This window comes from Chrysochloris asiatica, unplaced genomic scaffold (assembly GCF_000296735.1).
Source record: "Chrysochloris asiatica unplaced genomic scaffold, ChrAsi1.0 scaffold00171, whole genome shotgun sequence".
NCBI classification, from domain to species: Eukaryota; Metazoa; Chordata; class Mammalia; order Afrosoricida; family Chrysochloridae; genus Chrysochloris; species Chrysochloris asiatica.
This window is the reverse complement of record NW_006408689.1, coordinates 3542057-3550941: the sequence shown is the minus strand read 5'-3', so window position 1 is coordinate 3550941 and position 8885 is coordinate 3542057. Positions and strand designations below refer to the sequence as shown.

Genomic DNA, 8885 nt, shown 5'->3' with positions numbered 1-8885 from the left:
TCCAGAGAACAGAACCCTAGCAAGCCACCTCTGGAAAAGGAAGTTTTTTGTTTTTCCTTTCCTTTTCTCCTGTAAAAAGTAAGTCCCTCCCCCCTCTGAACTCCCATCCTGTGGAAGGGAGAGCTGGTTGCTGAGGAAGGAGGAAGGTTCAAAGCAAGACTCTCCTTAGGTCTGTGCTGGACATAACCACCATAAGGCACCCACGGAAAGTGCAGCTCAGAAGTCGGGTGAGAGGAAAAAAAAGGTGGGGGGGCGGGAGGCAGAGGGAGGACAGAGAACCTGGAGGGCTAATTCCCCTGGAAGGTTCCTAGGGTGGCAGCATTGCGGAAGGTCCAATTGCTGAAGATGCCCTGGGAAAACGGCACATGGAGTGTACCCTCTTCAGGAGGACAACTGCCAGCACGGCACAGAGAGTAAAGAAGTCAGCAACCACCATCATGATGATGGACACAGGTAAGGGGTCTTGGTGCAGTGAGACACGGCTGCAATCCAACCACTGTCACCCAGCCCAGGGAGGCCAACCAACTGGATGATGTAGATCCCTATTAGACAGAAAAATATAAAGAAGAACATGAAGAAGCTGAGAGTTGCCCGACCAAACTGATAGATGGGTCGGTACCAACAAAGGAAGGCACAGGGGGTGAAGATAAGAAACCACAAGATTGAGAGGCCAAAATTCACTCCCTTGGAAGCATCAGCTGTGAACCAGGCCAGAAACAGAGTCACTTAATGCAACATCCAGAGGTAGCAGAGCATCTTACATGTCTGCTGGTAGTTGGCAGGGATCTCTGTGGAGATGTTCTGGTAGAAAGAAGCAGGGCTTGACAGGGCACCAGGAGCTCAGGGGCGGCCAGTTGTTCTCTCTCACATGTTAAGTTGGGTACAGTGTTCTGTAGCTATCGCTCCTTTTGCTACAGCTTAGCAGCTTTCCTGTCCAGATCTTCCTGCTGACCAAGCAGGCCTGCCTGGGCTGCATAGGCAATGGCCCGGAGGGGGTGGTGGAGGGAGGGGGATAAAGGGTGGGCTGGAGAATTGCTGACTGTGAGGGTCCAGAGGGCTGTATGAATGAAACCGTTGTTGCTGCATTTGTCTCTGAGAAGGAATTAAATTCAGCCAGGCCACCCTGTGGGGCACTGGTCAGCTGGGTCACAGAGGGATCCTGGAAATGGTTTACGTCCACTGGGTTCGTGAAAGAGTTGGTGTCGAAGGCCGACATGGCGCTCCGGGATTGTGGGGCAAGCTATGCAAGCCCTGCTGCCTCCTGGCACCCAGACCCAGCGGTGCTCTCAGTGTAGACCCTCCACTTCCGAGAGCAAGGCAGTGGTTCGTGACATTGTCTCTTGATGTCTCATGCTCCACTCAAGCACTTCCTTCTTGATGGTATTAGGATTTTCCATCTCTGCTTCTGAGGTGGCTCCTTTTAAGTCTAACTGTGGGGGTGAAACTTACCATCCCAGTTTTAGAGCCCTACTGGTGTGGCACTGTGGGTTAATGCCCTTAACTGCAAGGTAGGTTTGAATTGCAAAGTCTGTGGTTCAAGCTCACCAGCTGTTCCTCGAAAACCCTACACAGAGTCACTATGGGCAGGAACTGATTCGACAGCACTTAACAATACCTTATTTGCATGGTCCCATCCAAATACTTGGTGGGAATTAAGAAGACTTTGGATAGAAAAGGCGTTTCAAGTAAATTCAAAACAAAAGCTTGTTTTATTTTTTTTATTACTTTAAAAACATTTTGTTATATTTTTAGTGAGTGTACACAGCAAAAAAGTAGCCATTCAACAATGTTTGCACATATTATTTAGTGACATTGGTTACATTTTTTACATTATATCAACATTTTAATTCATTCCTTACTAGTTGTTCCATTTCCAGTAACCTAGTCTCACCACCCCTGCACCTTCTCAGTTTTGTTTTAAAGTAATTGTTGACCATTAGGTCTCATACGAATACTTTCTTAAAGGAGTGCAATTCTTTATTTCATAAGTCAATCGGGTTGTTAAAAGATGACTTCAGAAGATATTTGTGTGCAAGGTTTAAAGAATATCTCAGGACAGCAATTTTGGGGATTCCTCCAAATTCAGTTTGCCCCATAAATCTGGATTTTCTTTAAGAATTTGAGGTTCTATTCCACATTTCCCCCATTCTATTGGTATCCATTTACTGTGGTCCTGATCAGAATTCTTGGTACAGATCTAGTTCTTATGGTCTCAAGGTAGACAAGATCCATAGTTCATGTAGATAATTAATCCTGTAGGCTGGTATCTTCTCTGACTCTTGAGTTTTCTTTTCTTTTTCTTTTTTTTTCCTCCAAATGAGTAGAGACCAATAGTTGTATCATCCATCATCCTTTTTCTGCTTCTTAAATTTGTCATGCCCCATACCCCATTATCAATGCTTAACAACTAAATGGGTATCCTTCCATACTTTTCTCTTCAATGAGAATAAACTTAAAGGTTATTTTGATTTTTCTACACACAGTAGCTCAAGTTTAGTTTTTTCATTAGCCTTCTTTTCACATCACCCCAATCTTTGACCCTAAAGAAGAGAAGATTCCACTGCACACAAGAGAAACTGCTTCTGTCATGTAATATAAGAAGACTAGGATTGGCATCCAGAACCTTCTGAGGTGGGACATTCCCACTTGAAAGGACAAGCAGACCAGCCTGGAGTAGCTAGAGGACCAGAAGACACTGTGAACTGAATTGTAGCAGTTAACATTCATTTCCTTTATCAAAACTTGTGTTTTATCTTCCTCTAGTCAAATTCTGATTATCAAGGCATTGAGGCTAGGTCAAATGGGTAACTATCTATAAGTTTGGGTATTCTTGGGCATCTCCCCTCACTTCATATCAGCTGGTTGCTTCACTCTAAGCTCTAGACCTCCGTGGCTATGTCTTTGTCCATGGGCTCAGAAACCCCCAGGTCTTGCCACACTTTGGACCAACCAGCCCTTCCTTTTCTCTCTCTCATCTTGAGGTCAACAGGAATCTATGGAACATGGTCAAATTCAGCCCCTTTCATCAATTCTGCTTTTCCCCCTCTTCTACTCACCAGTAGACCAATGTGGTCACCCAGAAAACATTTTTTGAAAGACAGACCAGCAGGAAAAATCCAAAACAAAAATGGTAGTCTGATTGGCTACTACAAGAACAAGTAAGTTGTTCACCGGGGAGCCATCAAGGCAAGCAATCAAGTCCCTTCAGGACAAACTCCCCTCTAAGACTGAAACTCCAAGGAAACACATGCACAGGCATGTAGGCTTGCTGATGACCACATTATTCTACTGGTGAGTGGAAGAGGGGGAAAGGCAGCAATAAAGAAATGGGCTGAGTTCAACCATGTTCCACAGACTCCCGTTGACTTGGAGATGAGAGAGAGAAAAGGAAAGGATGGTTGGTCTGAAGTATGGTGAGACCTGGGGACTCCTACACCCATGGACAAAGACAGAGCCAAGGAAGGCTAGAGCTGAACGTGAAGTGTCCAGCTGATATGAAGTGAGGGAAGATGCACAAGAATGCCCAAACTTGTAGATAGTACCCATTTGATCTGGCTTCAATGGCTTGATGATCAGAACTTGACTAGAGGAAGATTAAAAAAATAATAAAAAATTTTTTTATAAAGGAAACAAGTATAAATTGCTACAATTTGATGAATTTAGCCTATACTTACGGATGTAGTAGCTAAAAATATCAACTGAGAGGGAAGGCATCTACACATCAAGTATCAATCCTATCTTCTCTGTATATAGGGTTCTCTGTATACAGGGTTGATAGGGATGAGCAACTTAGACATTGGCTACCTAAAATGGGGGGTGTGGGGGTAGAGAGACACAAAGTGACTGACTTACAAATTTTCAAGAGGGAGTTTTGTTTCAGAGTGTGCAGGGGAAGGTAAAGTACTCATTGAATAGCTTTCATCTTGTCTAGTCAGGTCTAGTGAAAGGAGATGGAGATGAGATTCTTATGATTCAATAGTCAGTAATTGTTATCATGACTAATTGCCACTGTCACAACTGTAAAGATAGAAGCTTTGTACAAAAAGGGGAAAGCAGTTAATCTTACAGTCCATGAACAGAGGACCATAAGACCATCAAGGGATAAGAGCATGAGTAGAATGTGGGACCCTATCCAGAGAAACAGCAACACCATAGATGGAGGCAGAGATGAGGATACGGAGAGATAGAAGAGCTGAGGACTCTAGACTCATGGAAAGAGAAAGGCTGTGTGTTGGCAGTCAGGAGGCAGTCTTGCAGAATGTGCCCTTTGGTGGTTTAAATGATTATATAATCCTGAGTGTTTTTGTGTACATCCAAAAACAAAACAGAGGGAATAAAAGCAAATAATGTTGAATAATGATGCACAGAGGAGATCGTAATCACTGCAATGAAATGACTGTAAAACTGATGTTCTCCCATGTAAACTATCACTCAATTCACAATTAAAAAAAAAAAATTAGGATTGGAAAAGATCATATGGTGTCAGAGTCTGTCTTGGCCATTTGCAAAGTGTGTGATTTGGGGACAGGAAATCACTTAATCTTTTTAAGCTTTAGTTTTCTGGACTGAATAAATATAAATGAGATTAAATGCATTGAGCTCTCCCATACACAGCAGTTTTCATCAAGTACTTGCCACATTACTGTTTAATTATTTATTAGTGGGTCTGCCTCCTCCATCTGAGGTGAGCACCTTGAGAACAGAAAAATGGCTTATTTACTTTTTCTCTTTCAGCACTAAGGTCTTAGTGGGTATTATTCTTTCTATCTCTTTTTTTTAGTGTGTAGGCCACTGGCTAGTGTCGCAGAAGCAAGACTTTGATTTAGGCATTGTTGGGTGTCCCAGGAACCCTGTCTAATCAAAGCGGGACCAAGAGGCAAGGATAATGACTGAATAAAAATATCTGGGACTTATCAACTACACTCCCAGGAAATGAATAAGATATTCTTGCTGCCATTAAGTTTGCAAAATAATCTGATGAGATAGTATTATTATAGTATTTTTATTATCATGTTTATACAAAAGAAAATTATCCATGGGGTCTTACTATATGTACCATTGGACTTCCTAACACCATGATGGAGTCCTGGTGTGATTCTGTCGGGTAAGCACTAGACTGCAAGGTCAGTTTGAACCACAAGGTCAGTAGTTAAACCTCACCAGCTGCTCAGTGGAAACCCTACACAGGGTTTCTGTAAGTCAGAAACAACTCAACAGCACTTAACAACAACACCATGACAGCCTCAAGGAATACATAGTGGACTAAAGGGGCAAGAATGAACAAGACAGAAATAAACAGATTTTATGACCTAACTTCAGATGTCATTCTCTGTTACTGCCATGGATTCTGTTGGTTGCCCGAAAGTCACAAGCTCACTGGTTATAAAAGGGAGGAGAATTAGATTTTACCTCTTTATGAGGAAGTGGTAAGATTCAAGAGGAAGATGTAGAATGTGAGCTCTTTTTGTGGTTATCTTTTGAAAATATAAACTGACCACAGATGTATTTGATTTTTATAACATTGATACTTCCATAATAATTTGGAGAAGACAAGAAGCCTTATTATCACACCCAATCTACTGCCATTGAACTGATTTGGACTCACAGAGACCATCTATAGTATTTCTGAGGCTGTAAATCTTTACAGAAGCTGAAAGTCTCATCTTTCTCCCAAGGAGTGACTGGTGGGTTTGAATCGCCAACCTTGCAGTTAGTAATCCATTGCTTATCATATATCACCACCACGGTTCTTTCTTCTCCTTATATTGTTGTTGTTGTTAGGTACCATTGAGACAGTACCAACTCATAGTGACCCTATGTACAACAGATTGAAACGTTGCCGAGTCTGGGCCAACCTCACATTCGTTGCCACACTTGAACCCATTGATGCTGCCATGTTACCAATCTATCTCGCTGGGCATTCTCCTCTTTTTCTCTGACCCTCCACCCTATCAAACATGATATCCTTCTCCAGAAACTGGTCCCTCCTCCTGACAATATGTCCGAAGTAAGAGAAATGGAGTTTGGCAAACCTGGCCTCCAAGGAGCACTCTGGCTACACTTCTTCCAACACAGATCTTTTTGTTCTTTTGGCAGCCCATGGCACTTTCAATATTCTCTTCCAACACCATAACTGAAAAGCATCAATTCTTCTATGGCCGTCCTTATTCACTGTCCAGCTTTCATATGCATATGAAGTTATTGAAAATACCGTGGGTCAGGTGCAATATAGTTAGAATTCGAATAACCTTGACCTTAGTCCTCAAGCTGACATCTTTGCTGTTCAATACTTTAAAAAGGGCTTGTGCGGCAGATTTGCCTAATGCAATACGTCGTTTGATTTCTTGACTTCTTCCATGAGTATTGATAGTTGATCCAAGAAGAATGAAGACCTTGATAACTTCAATCTTTTCTTCATTGATAAGAAAGTTGTTTATTGGTCCAGTGGTGAGGATTTTTGTTTTATTTACATTGAGATGCAATCCATACCTAAGGCTGTGCTCTTTAATCTTCATCAGTAAGTATTTTAAGTCTTCTTAACTTTTAGCAAGCAAGGTTGTATCATCTGCATATTGCAGGTTGTTAATGAGTCTTTGTCCAATCCTGATGCCACGTTTTTCTTTATAGAACCCAGCTTCTTGGATTATTTGTTCAGCATACAGGTTGAATAAGTATGGTGAACGAATACAACCCTGTTGCACACCTTTCTTAATTTTAAATCATTCAGTGTTCCAGTGTTCCGTTCAAATAACTGCCTCTTGGTCCATGTACAGATTCCTTCTGAGCACAATTAAGTGTTCCGAAATACTCATTCTCCACAATGTTGTCCATAGCTTGTCATGATCCCCACAATTGAAAGCCTTTGGGTAACCAATAAAGCACAAGTAAACATATTTCTGATATTCTCTGCTTTCAGCCATGATCCATTGAACATCATCAATGATATCCCTCATTCCATGTCCTCTTCTGAATCTGGCTTGAACCTCTGGAAGTTCTCTGTCAATGTATGCTTGCAGCCATTTCTGTATTACCTTTAGTAAACCTTTACTTGCATGGGATATCAAAGAGATTGTCCAATGCTTTCTGCTTCTCCTCATAGGAGACTATAAACTTGGAGCTTAGATAAGCAATGAGAGATTTTGAGTTATTTAGGATGAGCTGAGTTATGCCTTTTGTTATGAGATCTAGGGTCACAGAATGCATATCCAAATAGATATACCTTTAAACGAGCTGTTAGCTAAGTCATCTTGATAGCACTTGAGTTTACTTGGTCAGATGAAAGGATGACCCATTTTCTCATAGAGTCAGAGAACTATGATCTCTGAGCAGAAGCTGGGATGCTGGCCTGAGAGGATCTGATCCAACTTTGAGCAATGAGTGCTTTTAGCAGACCACAGATCATTTCCCAGAGCAGAGGCAGGATCAGAAGCTGAGTGATAGGTGGGAGACTGAGTGTCGAAATTGGAAGGAGTGATGATGGTGAGAGGGTTAGATGGTAGGAAGACAACAGACTTGGCAGCAGTGTACTGGACGAGCAACAGCTGAATGGAAGAAGCCTGCAAAACCAGTGAGAGACCAAATTCTGCAGCAGCAGCAGAAGCAAATAGAATTTTGCTTGATAACTAATAGAGCAAGAGGAGAAATCACAAACATTACATGAAGTGACCTAAACGTTATGTCTTGTTCTGATTTGCTGTTTGATAGGGGACTTGTTTCCCAGAATAGAGTTTGTAGCTATATACTTTCTCTTATTTTTTCTTACCCCTGGAAGGTGCTTTTTAGGAAACAGAAGAATTCAATATAGTTAGACTTCACAAAACCTTGACTTTCTCTGACACTATCAAAATAAACAGTAAAATATTCTTAAAGAAGTAAAGCTAAAAGTAGAAAAAGCTTAAGAAATATATTCAAAAAATTTTTTTAAGTAAACGGGAATCATTCCCAAGAATTCCAGATTTAGTTCACAGAGAAAGATCAAACACTGCCAAGGTTACTGATTGTTGTAATGTTAATCAAGGACTTGAAAAGTTTACTGGAGGCATTAGTGCTCTCTGTAGTCAATTGTTTTCCCAGAAAAGATCACCAGGGTAAGAAAACCAGGACTGGTTTATCAATGCAGTATTAAGTCATACTTTTTGTATGGCAGAGAGGTTCTTTAATAAATGGGCATTTAAAAAATGGTTGAACACAGAAAACTCTTAAGTTAAAAATATAAAATAAACACTGTGAGAATCCATAGAGTAACATGGGATAATTAGATTAACTTTCAGCACGCTAGTGTGTGTTGTGGGATAAACTCTGGACTGCTAACCACAAGGTCAATGGTTCAATCCTAGCAGCTGCTCCTTGGAAACTCTATACAAGGTTGCTATGAGTCGGAATTGACTTGACGGCACTTAACAACAAGTGATTAAGAGATGGTGCCATATACAAGCACTGGACTGTGAACCACAGTGTCTGAGATTTGAACCCTCTAGCTGCTCCACAGGAAAGAGGAGGCTATCTGCTCCTGCAAAAATGAAAAAAGCTATGAGTTGGAATAGACTGGAAAGCACTTAACAACAGGAACAACGTCTTAATTCTTTCATGCTATGAGAACCCATATATATATATGTGTGTGTGTGTGTGTGTTGTTGTTACATGCCATCTAGTCAGTTCCAACTCATAGGACCCTGTATAGGGTTTCTGAGGAGCAGCTGGTGAGCTTGAATTACCGACCTTGTGGTTCAAACCATATGTATATTTGTGTGAGTGTGTGTGTGTGTTGTTGTTGTTATGTGCTGTGGATTTGGTTCTGGCTCATAGCGACACTGTACAGGGTTTCCGAGTCTGTAAATCTTAACGGGAGCAGAAAGCCTCATCTTTCTCCCGCAGAACAGCTGGTA

The 8885-nt window shown here is 41.5% G+C and overlaps 1 pseudogene; it reads right to left on the bottom strand.

The window, feature by feature from the left end:
- Positions 1–287: 287 nt before the first annotated feature.
- LOC102817563 lies at positions 288–1216 on the bottom strand (annotated as a pseudogene).
- Between the last annotated feature and the right edge of the window lie 7669 nt (positions 1217–8885).